General features: G+C 34.0%; 1 pseudogene; it reads left to right on the forward strand.

Moving 5' to 3' along the window:
• Positions 1-2,912: 2,912 nt before the first annotated feature.
• The window catches only part of LOC120168886, a 179,868-nt pseudogene continuing 162,731 nt past the window's right edge, over positions 2,913-20,049 (forward strand).

Raw genomic sequence — 20,049 nt, forward strand, 5'->3', positions numbered from 1 at the left:
GTCATCGAGTATTGTCTCCGGTGGTGGCCTGAGCACTCCAGTTAGCAGACGTTCAAGTCGGTGGCTCCTTACCGTGAGCAGGATTTGCTGCTTCCACAGGAGGAAATTTGTCTCATCAAGAACGACATTGATTCTCTTGTGAGAGAAGCCGGTACGTGTGAACGACTCCATGAAGCTCCAAACCAAGATGCACAGACACAAGTTGTGAATTAAGAAACCCAAGATCGATCGGCGAAAGATACCAAGTTGAAGAACAGAATACAAAGATCAGTATATTTCTTATGTTTTTACAGTTCACAAGTATGCCAGCTTTATAGCTGGTGTTGAGCTAATAACTGCTCTAACAATCTAACAAACTCTGGCGCCAAATATAACTGAAACTATCCACATGCTATAGCCATGCTATTGTACGTGCACGTCTACAGCTTACAGTGTTAATAGCTTGTTCTAGGAAGGCCGACTATACTCATGCCATCACTCGCAGAAAGTGACAACTTATGAAGACCATATATGGTGGTTTTTTCCATAGGCTATTATTGCAGGTAGATGGTGTTCAGTTTACTTCAAATATGCCAAAATGCTTGCTATTTCACTTAGTTCCTTGTTTGAGAATCACTTTTGAACTATTGTTATTTTAATTTTACTCGTCTTTGACTCTTTACCAATGAATTGGTTGTTTCAAGTTTTTGTTCTGTTGGTAAAATCGAATCTTTAATTTGATGAGTGTTCTTCACTCCATACAACTTGAAAAATGAGAATTGAGAAAGTAAATACACAAATTGAAGGTTTAACTCTGAAGAAGAAACATCTCACTTTATCCTTTTTGTTTTGAAATTAAACAGACTAATTTTATTGAATGAGTGATATCTATGAACCAAGACTCTAAAAGGGAAGTTCAGCTGGCTTTTATCTTTTCAGAGTTGTACTCTTATTATTTATACATTCAACGTAAACAAACTACTATCTCCTAAAAGAACTATACAAACCCGAGAAAGTCTAGAAAAAAGATAACCTAATTTAAGGTTAAAAAACGGCGGAAATAGGTTCATTCGAAAATATTATTAAAAAGTATAACATTTTAGATCAAATCGAAAATTACCAGATTATACCGCAAAACTACGAATACAAACCCTAAAAGTTTTCTATTAACTTTGTGCAATGGCTCGCCTCTTTTTTCTTCTTTGATTGGTTGGCGACGGTATTAGTGTTGGTCGTTGATCGTCGATATTCTTTATTTTTCCTTTATTTTTTTGTATCGCCTCTATGCATTTCCTTTACTTTTTAGTCCTCAATGGTTCTATCTTTATGACACGCTTTCCTCTACCTTCATGACACATTTTTCTCTATTTTTTTTGCATGTTTTCGATTTTTTTCTCAATCGTTTTAGCCATTCTTTTCATTTAATTTTATCATGGTTGGATTTGATGACGTTGACTGATCAAGATGATGTTTATTTGTTATCATGTTGATCTTCCATGCTTTAGACTTCATAGTAGATTTGGATAGACGGTTTGCGTTCAAAGATATTTTCTCATGACATTTAACTCTGGTTTGTGGTTATCGATGTTCTTTAAAAAGTTTGATATCCTGTTATGGATCATTTGACGATGCAATCAGATTTGTTTATATCGATCTTTTGTTCGAGTTTTTATGGATGAATTTTTAACATTTTTCTTGTATAATCCTTATTTGATCTAAAATGACTGAATTTTTGTGTCAATGGATATAGTAATATATCCTAATTATATGTTTAGTTTGTGTTTATGATTATAAACATTTATTAAATATAAAATATTTCATTTTAAAAAAAAAATTAACGAATTTTATTTGTGAAAAAAAAACTAGTGTTTGAAAATAAAGTAGCAACTCATCCTAATTTTTCTATTTTAACCATATCTATGAATATTGTTTCATTTGGTGATTGATAACTCCTCCCTGAATATTCTATTTTATGAATTTGGGATTGGTTTGAGATTCATTTCAGTATTCTTCGAATCTCGACTTAATGTTATTATATTGGCCATCTTTTTCATTGTTGTTATGCTTTTAGTTTAATCAAATTTCGTTTGTAACTTAAACGAATTGGGTTCGAGCATCAACGACTGCAAGAGTAATTAGATATTTATTATCAAATGGTGATAATATATAGAACATATACTACTTTGTAATTAACTTTAGTTTAATTAAAAAATTATCTCTATTCAATTAAATTCAATTCCTTTTTTTAATATCGAACCAAGTAATTTGTGCTAATCAGGAATGAACCCTGGGGTGTTGGAGGATACGATCACACCGCTTAAAATTTTAAATTTTTATAAGTAATTTTTCATGTTTTTATTGATAATTTAAGTTTGCATCCTTAAAATTTCATATCTCTAAATTTCTATATATATATAAAAGACTAACGATAATATAATAAGTTAAAAAGAAAAGTACGAATCAAATGATTTCAGAGGTTAAAAGATTTATTGTTATTCCTTAAAGTACCAAGTTTGAGCACCATATATACAGGAATATGAACATTCATTGTTAAATAGTTAAATATTTTTTAATTAATCTAAGTACAAGGTAATATATGTTCAAAGATAACTCTCAACCTTTTGATATTGAACACTCGAATTCTTGACATTCCTGATGTTTGAACCGTGACATCAAAGAATAATAATAATTCATTTACAAATTTATAAAAAAAAATTGAGATATAGTTTTTTGGATTTATTATCTAATCCGTTATTCAAAGTTATAACATCGCCATCAAACAATCCGTTTCATGCAAATCTTCAAATCCACCTACCAAAACCACAAAACAAACAGGCAGAAATTGCATGTAACTACAGGAAGAGTAAGGGTATTTAAGTCATTAAAAACTCATTAACGGTCCATTTCCAAGCCATTCAACCTCCAACGGCCTCCTTCTTTGACCCCCCAAATCCACATATGGGTTTCTTTTACAAGTCAAAGAACCCTAAAATTAAACCCTTTCAAATTTTAACCAAAATGTTTATTGGAATTATTTTGTTAATTTTCTATAATTTTATAGAGATAATAGTTAATTAATGATGATTGAGACGGCGTTGGTGGTGGAATATCTGGTGCCGTCTTCGTGGGAGGTCAAAGTGGCGGTGGCCATGTCGCTGTTCTTGATCCTTTCTTATTGGATTTATACATTCCAAGTTGGAAGTGAGGGTGGCGGTGATCGATCGCTGCTTCAGGAGAATTTTACTGCTGAAATTATTCTTGACGATAAAGACAAGGTCAATTTTCTTTTTCTTTTCCTTTTAAAGATTTTTTTTTGTTTCAATGAATTTTGATGGTTTTAGTTTTGTGAATTTTATTTGTTTATGCATTTTTCTTATGGATGGTAACGTTGGCTGAAGGCAATAACGCCTTTTTTTTCTGTGTATTTTTGGTTGATCTTTTCTGGATCTTCTATTCACTCTGTAACAATTAGGTTTTTCTATTTTAATTTTCGGAAAGTGTTGGGTAACTTTCAATGTCAATTTAGTTGCTCATTTCTCAATTTTGTTAGTTTTGATTCTCAGTGAAGTTTTATGGATTTTCCAAATACTAATAAAAATCAAGTTTTTCTTATTGATTTAAATTCTAAGACCTTATTGGTTTCTTTTAGTGAAGCTCATTTCATGTCCCTTATTCAGTGATCATTTTTCCTAGTAAATAACTTTTATTTTATTTAGTTCAGAAGTGAGTTTTTTTCTGGGTTTCTCTTTTTAATCCATTATGGAATATATATTGAGTGCGCATTTTTGAAAGGTTATTTTTATTAATTTTTCGTTAATCTTATACCCATTTGTCTTGTACTTTGTGGAATTCTTTTAGGCAATTTTTTTCTTGAATAGAGTACAATGGTACACTATATGCCTGCATCACGGGAAATGACTTAGTTTCTTCTTTATGATGTCTATTATTTATTGCTGGTAAAATATGTAAGAATATGGATCTTGATGTTCCTCTGATGAAGGGCCAAACAACCTCTCTGCTTGGCATCATACACTTTTTGGTTTATGCGATATATCCGTTAAAAGTAAATATTTTAGGTGTAATTTTGATTTTGTCCCTTTAACACACTGCTATAGCTATTGAACTTGGTACCATCAGTACACACGAACATTTTGAATCTTATTTTACTGTAGTTCACAGTGTTGGGTGCTGCTCTTTTCATGGAGTAATTTTCCACTTCTTTGACATGCAGTTGTGCACTTATTTTGTATATAGTCCAGTTCAAAAGGAGATCTTCCAGCCAATGCTGCCTATACAATCAAGGTACTTCTGTGATTTAATGTCATGTAACAAGGCTTGTTATGAATTCAAAATGAGATTGTTTTTGCCTTTTTGTATTTTTTAACTTTTCCAGGTTGAATTGCTGGCAGCCAAGAATCTCATTGGTGCAAACTTGAATGGTACATCAGATCCTTATGCTATCATCATTACATGTGGTTCTGAAAAGAGATTCAGGTTGTTGTTGTTTTTTTTGCATTACAAGTTTCTGACGATGATGATTTCCATCTCTTTTTAGCAATATTTTTTTCATCTAAATATTGCTTATTTTCTTTGGATTGTAAGTAGACTAGACAAATAGTGAAACAGAAGATGCACTAGCTGGGAATAGCAGAATATTTCTCACATTATAATAACAACTCCCCCCCCCCCTTATATGGTCATTACCATCATCACACCTAGTACTTTGGCTGTTTTTTTGGCCTTGGAGCATTTAAAGACCAGTTGATCTTGAGTTTTTTTTTTTAAATTTTCTCTTTAATTTTTGTCTGTTCAATATTTTTATAGATATATAGTTGCACTTTTGATTCTTTAAGGAAAAAAAGTGTTTTTTATTTGATGTTTGTGCTATAAATAAGACAGCTATTTGGGGGGGGGGTTGTTAACCATTATATGTTGTAGGTGTAGATATTCCAAGGAAGAAGAAAGAACATAGGTCTTGTTCGATAATTGCATGCTGAAAAGATAAAAAAAACAACCTATTTAAACAGGCTGAGAATTATAGATGTAAAGTACTAGGTATCTTTTCCCTAACCTTTATTTCCTAAAAAAACTTATTTTATATTCTAAGACGATAAAATATACTCATAAAAGTACAAGTAAATTGCAATTTAGAACTAGAATTTATGATAAACATAAACTCCTTATCTTGACAGCTATTTAATCTCGGCAGCTTTCCACACTCCTAGTCAAAGGTGGATTGATGAAATTTATGGGTTTCCTATCTTGTATTGGATAGATTAAATTTCAACTGTGGTGCATTGAAGCTTTTGTAAAATCTGTTGGCTTAAGGCAAAGATACAGAGTTCATATGAATTAAAACTAGTGATAGGGTTAAAGGTTGATAACTAAAGAAAGCACAAAGTTCATTTTGTTGTTTGGATCTCTTGATCTTAGGTCTGTGATATTGATACTCTTCTATCATTTATTCTTTGATGAACTGGATAACCGTGTATGTGATACATGTATAAACTTTAAACTAATGAAATTTTATAATTTGACTGTAAGCATAACAATTATTTTCCACAATGCTGTATTTGAGAACTAATGTCTGAAATATAGCTTTGTGCTTCTGCATAAGAACACTTTTTTTTTGTTTAAAAGAAATATAATCTTATGTAACTCTATTATGTTTACATTTCTTAAGAATTTACTTGTGTTGTTGTTGCAGTTCAATGATCCCTGGTTCAAGAAACCCCATGTGGGGAGAGGAGTTCAATTTCTATGTAGATGAGCTTCCTGTCCAGGTTTATATTATAAGTTATGATTTTTATAGGCAGCACTTGGACATTCTCATGCATGCTTTCTTTGTTTAACCTGTATTCTCTGTACGACACCGTGGGTTCAGTTTATTAGCATGTGCTTCTGATTTAAATCATAATATTTTATCTCCAGCAAGCAGCATTATCATTCTTCCTGCTTCGATGTACATGTTATTCTTGAGGCAAATAGACATTTTTTTTGGACTTCCAGACACATACCAGCTTTTTGGCTAAATTTTGAGTAACAAATTTTCTATCATCCATCTTTTACATCCTTCATCCGAAACAGTACTTTAAAGTATTTGTTTAACCTATAGATGTACAATAGGTTGAATACTTTTATACTTTGTGTTCTAGAGAAACTAATGTTTTCCTTTTAAAAAAAGAACTCTTCATTCTTTTAGATTCTCCGATATGCATTTTATGTGGGTGCTTAATGAGCCTAGTTTCATTCTGGTGGTGAGAAACCATATCTCTCTCTCTCTCTCTCTCTCTCTCTCCCTCTTCTAATTTTTTCTTCTCTACTTGTATGTTGTAACAATCTTTAAAACTTGTTATTTATCTTCTTATGGTTCTTTTACATGATGAACATCAATGGTGCTTTAGGATGAGTATTCAAAATTCTTTTAGCACCATTTTTGTTTTAAATGATCCATTTTCTATTAGAATGATAAGAACCCGGGGTTCTTCAAAAGGGAATTGGGAAAACTAACAAGAAAAAAATAAAATTTGATCACTTCGAGGGGATTAACCTCCAAACAATTGCTAAAAGGACTTTTGTTATATTTGATTGCTTCAGAAAAAATAGCCATATGACATTACATATTTATAGGTTTCATAATCTTGGTGACCAAGGATTAGGGTTCTCGAGGAAACAAAAAAATATTTAAGTAAATTAAATATTCTAATATAAATTCATAAGATTAAGAAATAGGTTATTTAAAATAATAAATCCTAAAATCAAGGATCCTATCATAAAATTGTACCAATTTTACATTCACGTATGAAGTTGGGTGCTGCAAATTGTGATTTTATCTTTGCTGGTCCAATCCATGTAACATGAATGTCCCTAATACCATATACTTCTTGTTCTTGGCATTTTAATCAAAGGGAATTTTACGAAGACATATTTAAAACAACTTTTCTTTTTTCCTATGTGGCATTATTTGTCTAAGATAATCCTTTTGACTCACCCTGCAGATAAATGTGACAATATATGACTGGAATATAGTGTGGAAGAGTGCAATCCTTGGTTCAGTTATTGTTCCAGTTGAAAGTGTAGGTGAAAGCACCCCAGTATGGCATACATTATACAGGGAACCTGGACAGGTGCTCTTTCATTAAAAAGTTCTGGCTTCTTTACATCTTTTATTAGTTCTTATGAAGATCAATAAGAGGCTTTACTTCTTTCAGGTTTGTCTACACATTACAACACAAAAATCACCTGTAAATTCTTCCAGGTAATTTTGCATCTTTTTATACGAATATCTGCTAAAAATGAAAATAATATCTTTTTATACGAATATCTGCTATCACCGAGCCACCACTCCAGCTGCCGCTTAAGCACCGCCGTTGGAGATAAACCTACACCAAATCATCAATAAAAGTCAAAAGAAAATCCCACCAAACTTTACCTAAACCACGAAAAATACGGGATTCAACCTGCTACAACCAAAGTCATCACAAAATCATTGACATGCAACCATAAAATGACAGAGAGCTCTCGAACCAAAGGAAGAAAGGGGGAGGGAGGAGCTGGAACAAAAAAAAAACAGAGATAAAACACCGAAAGGAGGAAAAATAAGAAGAGAAGAGAGAGAATACCTCGAGGAATTCCGGTGAAGGCTTAGATCGCCGGAGATGAAGAAACCGAAAGGTTTCTTCTTAGATTTGCGGCGATTGAGCCACTTTTAAGTAAAAAGGACCCCAGATCCTTGTTCTAGACCACTTGATGCTTCGGGTCATACCATCGTTTCTCCCCTCCGACGCCGGCGGACGGCGTTTTCAACCGTTAGAGGCGGCCGATGCGGCGTTGATGCGGCGTTGATTCTGCATATTTTCATATTAAGGGTAAATGACACTTTTGGTCTCTTCTACTTTGTAACCTTACCTTTTAGCTATTAAATGAAGTTATGTTTATTTTATTTAAAGTTTTAATGTTTCAATATTTAAGTTTTAATGTTTCAATATTTGTGTTTTAATCCTGTTATTACCTGTTATGGGATTTTGATTATTATTTGACTTTGGTAGTAATATCTGTTATTATTTCATTTTGGTCATTAAGTTAGTGTGTGGTGCGTTCTCTGTTGTTATTCGAATTTGTTCACCATGTTTACAAGTATTTTATTTTAGTCATTAATTCCAGGTTGTTGTGTATTTTTGTTAATATTCCAATTTGGCTATGATATGTGTAATTATTACATTTTAGTCGCTAGTTTGCATCTACTTTAATTACTGTTGGGCCCTTTTATGTTTCTATTTATTTTATTTTAGTTCTTATTGTTATTTTTTGGCTATTCTCATTTTTTAGTACTTATTATTTAATATTTGCTATTTAGACTTTGGTTTATTTGTAACTTTTATTTTAGTCCTTAAAGTTTCTGTTTGTGCTATTTTAGTCCTTTAACTTTATATTTTTGCTATTTTGATCCTTAAAATTTTTGTTTCTCTATATTTTGGTCTTTATAAATTTAAATACATATTTTTTTATTTTTTTATTTAGGATTATGATATTTATTTGTTTTTATTTCAGTCCTTTGAATTTCCTCATTTAAGTTATTGATTTCAAGCAAATTAATTAATATTCAGTAAATAAATCATATTTTAACTTGATATTTGATTCAGGATTTCCACCATTACGACAACGTATAAGCGACACAGTACTAATTTTGGGCGGTGTGGGGGTGCTAATCCTTCCCTACGTGTAACCGACTCCCGAACCCGTTTTAATCGAATCTTTGGTAAACACAAACCATCTTTTTGTCTTTAAAAATGATTTTTCTTAAAATTGTTTTTAAAAGATGTTTTTAGGTATTCGACCTACCTAACTCAAAGGTTGATGGTGAATCTATCCAATTTATATAAATTAAATCCAAAATTACCTAAATTTTCAAATTAAAGTCGTAACTGTTTTTTAAATAATATTTAATTGTCCCACCTAAAAACGGTTATGACAGTTTGGCGACTCCGCTGGGGATTTTTTAGAGAGTCAAGTTGTAAGTTGTTTACACATTGTCGTTGTGATGGAAATTATGAGTTCGAGTTTTTAGTTAATTTATGATTCATTTATTGAAGTTTGTAATTGCTTCATTTTTTGTTATACTAACATTTGAATGTTTGTTTTCAGATCTTTTCAAGATGATCGAGTTTCGTTTTCCTTTTGAGTCAAAGGGCTGAATGTTCCTCCTCACACACATCACGAGCATTTGCATAACATAAGCGCTATACCCGAGCTTCGAACCCTTTCTAAGTGGGGGTAAAAGCGACGTCTTCGTGAGAATTTATTCTCTGCATAGGCCTAGCAAGTAACCTTCGGGATTCATTTATTGAAGTTTGTAATTGCTTTATTTTTTGTTATACTAACATTTGAATGTTTACTTTCAGATCTTTTCAAGATGATCGAGTTTCGTTTTCCATTTGAGTCAAAGGGTTGAATGTTCCTCCTCACACACATCACTAGTATTTGCATAACATAAGCTCTATACCCGAGCTCCGAACCCTTTTTAAGTGAGGGTAAAAGCGACGTCTTCGTGAGAATTTATTATCTGCATAGGCCTAGCAAGTAACCTTCAGGATTCATATACCTTATGTCTTCGTGTGAATTTATTCTCCGCATAGACATAAGGGAATGTATCCTCTCGAATTGAACTCGTTCCGCTCAAAACTTGTAATGGGTGAGGATCGAGGGTTTGGCAGCCCAATGGGGCACTAACATCAAGGACAATTTGAGTACTTTTTCCTCATAGAGCCGAAATCATGCATATTGTGAACCGTAGAACGGTCACCATAGGTATAGTCATACCGAACATCTGTTCGTCGGTAGGTATCCGAATTAAGTGTACACAAAAGAGGGAGCGTTTTTTTAACTTTTTTTTTTTTTTAAATTATGTTGAATAACACCATGCGAACTAGATACAATGTGGTTAGGATTAATTTCTTGAAAAATTATTTCGGGTAGATAGCAGGACCGGGTATGAGTGTTATTTAATTAAAGCATGTTCGGGTAGATAACATGTCCGGGTAGGAGTGTTATTTAATTAAAACATGTTCGGGTAGATATCATGACAGGGTAGGTGTTATATTCATCTTTGAATAACATTTATCTGTACTGATTATCTTACCTATACAACTGATCTCTTTCTTTTTATTTATGTACATTAACTTATCTTTTTTTTGTGTCATTTTTTTCATTATTCTCTGCATTGCATTTGCATTGTCATAACATAATGCAAGAGGTGTTGATCCACAAAAATGTGGTTGTTAAGCATGAATAGTTTGCATTAATGGACAAAGGGGTTGTAATACAAGAGTTGAAAAAGGCAGATGGCAGTCTACAAGGCGACTATGTGTCACATTCAATCAGAAGACGTGGTGCCCACAATTGAAGAGTATACTACATTGCGGCATTGCGAGGGAATCAGAATGAACCGGGTATACATCAAGCACAGTGAAAGTCAACCTTTGAAGAACTGACTGGCAGAGGTTGCAGGGGAAAGATAAATGTTACTGATCTTGGGAATCTCTTCAAAGACAACAATGGCAAAACGATAGTTGAAATTGGAGGCCATTGTTGACGAATTCAAGAAGCAAACAAATACGGTTCAGATACTTCTTTCGATGGAAGGCTCCGGTGACGTATTCGTTGGAAACAGGTTCAACAAAAGATGAATGCCATAGATACATTTATTCGAGACTTCATGGAACAAGTACAAAAAGCAGTTCAACACTTGCACGATTCATCCAGAGAAGCCAGAACGGTTCGACAGGTTATTCAACCGGTGAAAGACGAAGGCAGAAGACTAGTCAACATTTCAAAACCTGATGGATTCAGGGGCATGGAAAATCGAAGAAGGGGGCATTGCATCTACCATTTGCACTGAGAGCGTTGTTTTGTTTGAACACGTTTTTGATCTTTCATGTTTGTTTAATCTTTAAAACGACTGAATTTATGCTACCTTCTTAGGTGAAATAAATGAACGAATTTTAATATTTAGTTCTTTGAATATTAAATGAATTAAATATTCTTTTAATTCTTCATGAACTATAGATTTTTGACATATTACAAGATCAAACATTTCTTATCCTGTTCCAAAAAAGAAAAAACAAAAACAAAAAAATCCTTCGATAATTCATGGAGATACAGAGAGTCATATCGATACCTTTAAGTCAATAAAGTCACATCATCGTCTATTTAGACGCAAAACTGACATCCTTATACCAATAAAACCTAAGGTATTGAGTTGTTCATTTGAGCATGAACCTTCCTACCAGAAGACACAACATGGGGCATCTGGCATCAACTACCTGAAGATGATCCTAAACAATTGAAACATGCTGGAAGCAATAAGCAGAAAGGAGAATTACTTCGAAATAATTCTATCATGCATTAATTACATTGTTTTCATGTGAATAAAACTTAATCTTGAAAATCTATCCCCCTGGGATACCTCTTATGCGAAGACTTTTGTGTATGAGATGATGAACGACTTTGTTTCATTATATATATATATATATATATATATATATATATATATATATATATATATATATATATATATATATATATATCCCTTGTTGTCCCCTTTTGAGCCTATAATATTTTTTCTTCTAATTCAACCCTAACCAAGGATCACCCCCCACACTGGGGGCAAGGTGGAAGAAATCTGCTCACATGAGTGAAGACATAAAATCAAAGGAGATATCAAAAGGATAACCAAATGCCAAGTGCGAAGATCCAATCGAAAAAAGAAAAAGGAAAAAATGGACGAGAATAGACTCAAATGACACATCGAGCATCAAACTATGAGATTGATCAAGTATAATTATTCCAAAATCACTTCACTCGAAGATTATAGAGCATCAAGAGAGAGACACATACAAGGAGATTCAAGTTGAGCAAGACAAGATTAAAGGCATCAGAATGAATTGATCATTGGTTCAATACCCTGAAACACTTGTTTGGACTTATTTATCATTTTTCTTTCATAACCAAGAACCATGGCCTACGTTACGTGCCTTAAAAGTCCCTTCTAATCATACATGGATTTCTGAACATAAGAGACTATCTTCAGATTTCATCCCGACATCAGGATTAATCTTTATTTGCAAAGGTTTTCTAAAATCTTTAATGCATGATAGAGAAAATAATAAAGGGGGTTCATGACATAAATTCTGAATGACGTCTTGAAACCAAAGGAGGGTTCGAGTTGAAAACCCGAAAAGGTGGCTCGAATATAAAAATGGTACAGCTGAGGCGATCGCACAAATTCCTTGATAAGGCATCGCACAATCCGAGCATGACCATGAAGGCTGGGAGTCAGAAAACACTTCCAGTAGATGAGCATACAAGCTAGCCCATCAGATCAATGAATATCAAAGAAATAAGAAGGCCAAACCATTGACCAAACACAATAACCTGAGATTTTATCATCCTTTCCTTTCTTAACCATTTCCCAAAGATAGTTTTGATCTTGACACTTGTCAAATAGCTATAATTTATTAAAGGATTAACAGTGTAATTAATTCTTTGATATCCAATGAACTCTTGTTTTATGATTTGCTTCAATTGTGAAACCTATAAAGAGGTAACATTTTAAAAAATTCCTTTCGATAATTTTCAAAATTTTGAAAATAAGAAGAAAAAAAACATTTGTTTTTCAAACAAGACAATCTCTCAAGAGTGGACCTTGGTAAATGACATGTGGCTCTCAAACACCAAACTCATGCTTAGAATCAATACTGAAGCAAGAAATGAGGGACAATGGGGGCATCTTTGAAGATTCAACATCGAATATTGGGTATCTTTGGAGATTCAACATCCAGATGTAAATGACCAGATCTTCTGAAGGCATTTCCTCCACATGTAGGAATAAGCAGACAAAGCACAAGGAGATAAAACTAATTCATGTTGCATGCATCTTAGATATACTTAAGATCATCACATTCATAATTTTTTATACATATTTTTTGCAGCTTTTAGAGTCAAGTTTTAACTTCAAGAAGAAAGATACTCGATTCAAAAGCACAGTCAGAAATTGATGGTGGATGTTCCAGGCCACCCTTAGACTTGAGATAGCAAATCTAGTTCCAGCCTACACGAGCTCCACTGGCTAATGAGTCATTGTCTTTCCAGAAAAAACACATACAAAGTCTCTCAACATCTTTTACAACTACCTTAGGGATTATGAGTTGCCTGCTCCAATAATTAAAAATACTGAACAATTTGATCAGCTGTAGCCTACCCCCAAAACTAAGTTTCTTGCTAGACCATTGACTTAGCTTGTCTTTAATTCTCACCAATAGAGCAGAACAATCCTTACTTGTGAGTTTACGAGTAACTAGGGGCACCCCAAGATATCTAACAGGGAGTTGTGCCACTCTAAATCCAGTAACAGATTGTATCATGTCAATAGTACTCCCACTTAAGCCACATACGAATAGTTCATACTTCAAAGCATTCAATTTAAGACCTGATATGATATAAAACCCCTCAAGAGTACTCTAGACACCTAGTACAGAATCAAGAGAGCCATGACAGAACACAAGAAGGTTATCCGTAAAACATAAATGAGTTAGGGAGGATCTTTTGTATTTGGGGTGGAATCTAAAAATTCTATGTTTGGCAGCATTATTCAGCAGTGAGGTAAGGACATTCATCACTATGATAAAAAGATAAGGGGATAAGGGGTCTCCTAGCCTAATACCCCTTACCCCCTTGAAATACCCCACCAAGCTGTCATTCAAGCAAACATAATATATTGGGGTTGTAATACAGACCTTGATCCAGTTGTAGAAAATATCAGGAAACCCCATAGCCTCAAAAAAAATCAGTAGGAAGTCCCAGTTAACATAATCAAAAGCCTTCTGTAAATCAATTTTAACTCAACATCTAGGAAAAAGACTTTTCCTAGAGTAGCCTTTCACAATCTCCTGGGCTAATAGAGTATTATCAACTATACTCCTACCCTTAATAAAGACAGACTGATTGTGGGAAATCATGCCAAGGAGGTAGGGTGTAAGCCTATTAACAAGGATTCTAGTAATGGTTTTATAAACCACTGAACAACAGAAAATAGGCCTAAATTCCTTAGCCAAACAAGCATTTAGGGACTTTGGGACCAAAACTAAAGTTGTGACATTAAAAGCAGGCAACAAGCAAGATGTTTGGAAGAAATACCTCACAGCAGAAAAAAAGTCACTGCCAACAATGTCCCAGGCAACTTTAAAGAATCCAGAAGTGTAACCATCTGGGCCTGGACTTTTGTCTTTACCTTATCTAAAAAGGGCCTCTTTAATCTCCAAATCACTCACCTCCTTTGTAAGTAAAGTGTTTGCTCCGTCAGGCAAATAGAAACTCAGCAAGTCTTTCAGGTCTTCAGCTAAGCACCCTTTAACTAAAGGGTCAGGAGAGCCAATGAGGTTTGTGAAGTAACCCACTAACTCAGCAGCCATTCCTTCAAATGAATCATAGATCTGCCCATCCTCACTCTTAATGACTCTAATAGTGTTCATTTTCTTGTTAGATTGAACCCTATGGTGAAAGAACTTGGTATTCAAGTCCCCCTTCCTTAGCCAATGAACCTTGGCTTTCTGTCTGTAAAAATCAACTTCTGCAACTTCCAAGTCCACTAGATCAGCTTGAATTTTCATTTCTTCTTCAATCTTCCTCCGATTAGTGTGAGCCAGGTTGAATATTTGGATATGCTCCAATTCAACTCTTTTATTTTGGACTCTACCAGAGATATCAGTAAAATACTCCAAGTTGAACTCCTTAAGTAAAGGCTTAAGTATTTTCATCTTGTTAAACAGACAACTCATGGGAGATCCACCACATTGAACCTGCCAAGAGTCCTTAACAGTAGCAAGAAACTTTTCATGGCCAGTCCAACAATTAAAAAATTTGAAGGGTCGAGGATTCTTGGTCATCACTCCCTTGTGTGTCTATAGTACTCCAAGACAGTGGTCAGAGATCCCTTGGGCCTTGAATTCAACAAAAGAATCTGTAAAATCCACCAGCCATTGGTCATTAACAAGAATTCTGTCCAACTTACGTGCTAAGTAAGAACCTTCTTCCTTATTGGACCAAGTAAATAAAGGTCCAAGGAATGGGTGATCCATGAGCTCTAGACCTTCCATACAATCCTGAAAATCCTTCATATCAGAAAGGAAATGGACTCACATGACTTCAAAATCAGAGCTCTCCTCTGCTTTGTAAATGATGTTAAAGTCCCCCCAATCAGCCAAGATGATGTCCCAATGTCATTCTCAACCATACTCAAGTGCTCCCAAAGACTCCTCCTAACAACCCCATTGTTGCTGCTATAAACAGTAGTAATAGTAGTCATATGCCCCCTCAACAATACCAATGATAGAAATAGCCTGATCACAACATCTCAGAACATAAAATGATAGATGTTTTCTCCAAAAGATCCACAATCTGCCACCTTCAGTAAAGTCATAATTCTCAGCAAAACACCACTCTCCAGACAAAGCATAAATAAAATTAGTAGAATTCTCTCTTCTGATGCGAGATTCCATCGAACAGAAATATCCAACTCAAAAGAATGTAATCTCTTTAACACATTCAGCTGTTTAAGGGAATTGTTAATCCCCCTAACATTCCAGAAGCTGACAATCATCAAGAGGAAGCAAACTGAGCACTACCTTCTGTGTTCAAATTCACCACGGTACTCCTGGCTTTCTCAGGGTGATCTTTCTTTTTAGTTTTAATCTCATTGAGCAGCATGGCTACCCCCATAGAAGCCACTCGGGCTTTCCTAGTACCCTCTGCCACACCCTCCATTTTTCTTAAAGAGTCAGTAACCTCTTTTTTCCTCCCCTTTGACTTCTTTTTCAAAGAGTCTTGAAGGGAAGAAAAATCACCAGACTGAATAGGTCCCTGTGAATGATTAACATCAATATCTTCAACAGCAAGAACTCTTTCATGCACAATTGAATCTGAGTCATCCAACTTCAGTGTCACAGTGGTATTTAGTGAAGAATTAACAACATCCATCATGGCATCCACTAAATCAGGCTCACTGACCTCTTGTAAAGCATGCACTGTTTTCTCCATAGCATTGCCCACTTGTAAATCTTTAGGATTGTAACCAGTTTCTGAAGACAGGATTGGACATTGGTTCATCACATTGGAAGTATTAGCAGACTCAACTGTCCCTGTACCAGTAGTAACAGAAGTTGGCAAGGTTTCCTTACTAACAGGTTCTATATCCTTACTATCTTTTTTCCTCCAGACTTGCACCTCTTTTAGTTTCTAAGAAGGTTATCTAGCCTCAATACACGAGTTCACATGGTGCCTAAATGATTTACACTTAGCACAACATTTGGGTAACCAAGGAACATACACTCTCACACTCACAGAGGACTCATTCTTTAAGATAACATGAATGAATTCTGGAATAACAGCTCCAGCTTCAATCTCCACACACAACTTAGCATATTCGAGTCTCTCCTTTGAGGATGTTATAGTGTCAATGTACAAAGGAATACCTAAGGCACTAGCAACGTAACTTAGTCCCTTAAGCGAATAGAGCTCTAATGGGACATTATAGAGCTACACCCAAATCGGCATAAAGGAGAGGTCAAAGCTAAGCTTCTGCATACCAGGTAACTAATTCCTCAAGACTAATGGCTTGTTCTGAACATGCCAAGGTCCATTTTCCAGAACCCAGTCCCTCAATTCAACATCTAAGAACGAAAAAACAAAGATATTAGGGCAGGCTAGACTAACTTTAACCTTGTAAGGTTTCCCCCAAATCGTTTCAATTATACGTTGTATAGATCCAAAGCTAAGGGTCGATCCGATGAATTGACCTACCAGAGCATGGTTCCAGTTTACAATTCCTTCATCGATCACCTCAGGCGGAGGCTTAACAGTAGCCACACTATCCTTTAGCTCGGGGGAAAAAAATCAAGAGAATGGTCCTTCGAACCCACGAACCAATCCAGACTTAAGGAACCCGATTCCATTTCAGCAACAGATCAAGAATACTCCCGAAAAGCGAGAACGAACAAGAATTAGAAGCAAGGAAGAAAATCTGAGAGATCATTAGACCTGCTAACGTACACCCAGAGAGACTTCATTTGATCTATGATTGATCATAAATTTCATTTTGGAAACGAATTGTTCTTCTCGTATCCAAGAGATTTTCTCCTCTTTGATATTTATGGTTCGGATGGTTTGGATATAATGTTTATATTTTATTTCCTTCGTATCCTTTTCATTGTTATTTTTCTGTCTATCGAGTCATACGGTTTTTGAAGTTTCTTAAAACTTTCAAAAAAATCTTTCTTTTAAAATTATAGTCTTTGTATGTTATCGCCGACAAATTCACGTGATCAACTAAATTTATTATATGACAGTCAAATCTATTTATGTTATCAACCTATAAATAAATATCATCGTTTTAAGTTTACAATCAACATTAAAGACATATATACTAATCAACATGCAAGACTGGAGAAAGGACATGCACTATCTCTAAACTTTCTATTATCAACTCCTTTAGTTCACTAAATTACTGTCGGTAACTTTTCATATAAATTAAAACAAACAATCCGCTAAAAACCACCACTAACCTATTTATTATTTCCTATATTTTCCATAACTTGTTGGATTCTTTGAAAAATAAGGAATGCAATGGTGTTCAACAAAGAGTGTTGAATCTTAAATCTATGTGGGTGACTCAAGTACAACATGGCTTTCAGTTTAAGTAATATCCTTGGGGTTGGAATTGAAGATTGAGTTAAGTGGGTTGCACCATCGATAGAATTAGTCCTGTAAACGAACCGAACGAATATGAACAAGGTATGTTCATGTTAGTTCGTTTAACTTTAACCGAACAAATGAACGAACACGAACATAAACAAACAAAAAATTTCTTATTCGTGTTCGTTCGTTAAGGAATGTAGCTTGCTCATGTTCGTTCATTTAAATGATAAACGGACACAAATGAAAGAACATAAATAAACGGATGTAAATGAACATAAACGAACACAATAAACGAATGTAAACGAACACAGATGAACGAACATAAATGAAAAATATTTTTTTTCTTTCATAACAATTTTAAGATTATATTTTATTTAATTGTTTGAGCTTTTTTTGTTGTAATTAAAATTAATTGAATTTTAAAATATTTATGGGTATCAAATTAAAATTTATTGGGCTTTAATATTTTAAATGGGTTTAGAGAGATTGGGCTAAACATAAATGAGCGCACATAAACAAACATAAACGAACATAAATGAACGAACGTAAACGAACATAAATGTATGAACATAAACGAACATATTATCGAACGTTCACGAATGTAAATGAACGAACGAGCCCTCTGTTCATGTTCGTTCATTTAGTTAAACAAACACAAAATATTGTTCATGTTCGTTCATTTAATAAATAAACAAACTTCTCGCCGAACGGTTCACTGAACGTTAGGTTCATTTACATGCCTGATAAATTCTAGTGATTAAAAATCAAGGAAAAGAAGAGAAGAAAGAAAACAACGACAATCGTTTGTCAATATGTTATTGTCTAGCTCAGACAATCGTCATTTTTTAACGAAAAAAGATAGTTTAGAAAATATTAATAGTCGGATAATCATTTTGTTACTTTCAATAGTCTACGGACTCAACAAAGCAACACTCTATAGTTGAAGGACTATTTACTTTTAATAGTTGGTGACTTAACAAAACAATATCCTATAGTCGGAGAACATTTGTATACTTTACCTTAAATTATAAGGGTAAATTACACAATTCTTCACTGAACTATACGCTCTATTCTATTTTACTCACTGTACTTTTAATTTTTCTAATTTACTCACTCAACTTTCGAATTGTTCATGTTTTGATCACTCTGAATTATTTTATTATTTTTTATGATGTGCCATTTTTATTATTTAATATTAAATAAAAAATATAAGGTGGTCGGAAATCACCGCCGAACCATCACAGATGGTGGTTGTTTTGTCCCAAATTTCATAGGTCTTGTTCATTTCGACACTGAGTCTGAATCCGCCCTCCATTTTGTCAGAACTTGTTATGAAGTCCATGAATTGGAGATCAAAAGTGAGGAAGTCGAAATGTGTCAGTCAAGATTCATGGGTTTTGAGACATTTCCAGTGAAACAAACCATCAGATATGAACTCAGGGGTCGAGACAAACAAAACCTATGAAATTTAAGACTGAACGACCATAGTCGACTGTGGCATCTAACCACTTTCTATTTTTATTTTATATTTTCAATAATTTTATATTAAATAATAATAAAAAATGTCACATCATTCAAAAATAATAATAAAATAATTCAGAGTGATCAAAACATGAGCAATTTGAGAGTTCAGAGTTAATTAAAAAATTAAAAGTACAGTGAGTAAAATAGGAGATATAATATAGTTTAATGAGGAATAGAGTATTTTACCCTAAAATATATTATACTAATGATATAAATTTAACTTGTATGAAAAATTTGTATTATCCGAATAAGATGGAGGAAAAAAAAGTTTTTCTAAAACTCCTCCAAGTAGTGGCATCGCCAAATACGCCACAGTTCTGCCCGGAATTCATCTTCTCTTTTCTCCTGTTTATTCCCATTCCGACCCCCTCCCCTTCCTCTGGTCCATAAACCAACCCCTCTCTTGCCTTCAAGTTTGCAACAGACCAGAAAATTCAACAAGGTAATCTTTGAAACCCTAAACTTTATTTGAACATTGATTTGTACTCGACTCATGCGTTTTTGAGTCATGGTTCGGTTTGTGTTATCTACTCTCCTCCTTCTTTGTAAAGTGAAAGAGAACAATACGGTTTGCAGGTGGAAGTATTCTCATTTGTAATATTTAAAATTTGAAATCATTGAGTGGTTTAGTGGTAATTGAAACTACCTTATAATTAAGTAAACTTAAAAACTAGAGGTTGAAACTTATATCCATCTTTCAAAAGCTTTTGAATCTTATGCGCAAAAGACATGATTTGTTTTTAGATTTTGCTAGCTGGTATCATTCTTAAGAAGTTTGCACGTTCCCTCTTCTAGTTA

The sequence above is a fragment of the Hibiscus syriacus genome, unplaced genomic scaffold, assembly GCF_006381635.1.
Source record: "Hibiscus syriacus cultivar Baekdansim isolate YM2019G1 unplaced genomic scaffold, ASM638163v2 tig00111741_pilon, whole genome shotgun sequence".
NCBI classification, from domain to species: Eukaryota; Viridiplantae; Streptophyta; class Magnoliopsida; order Malvales; family Malvaceae; genus Hibiscus; species Hibiscus syriacus.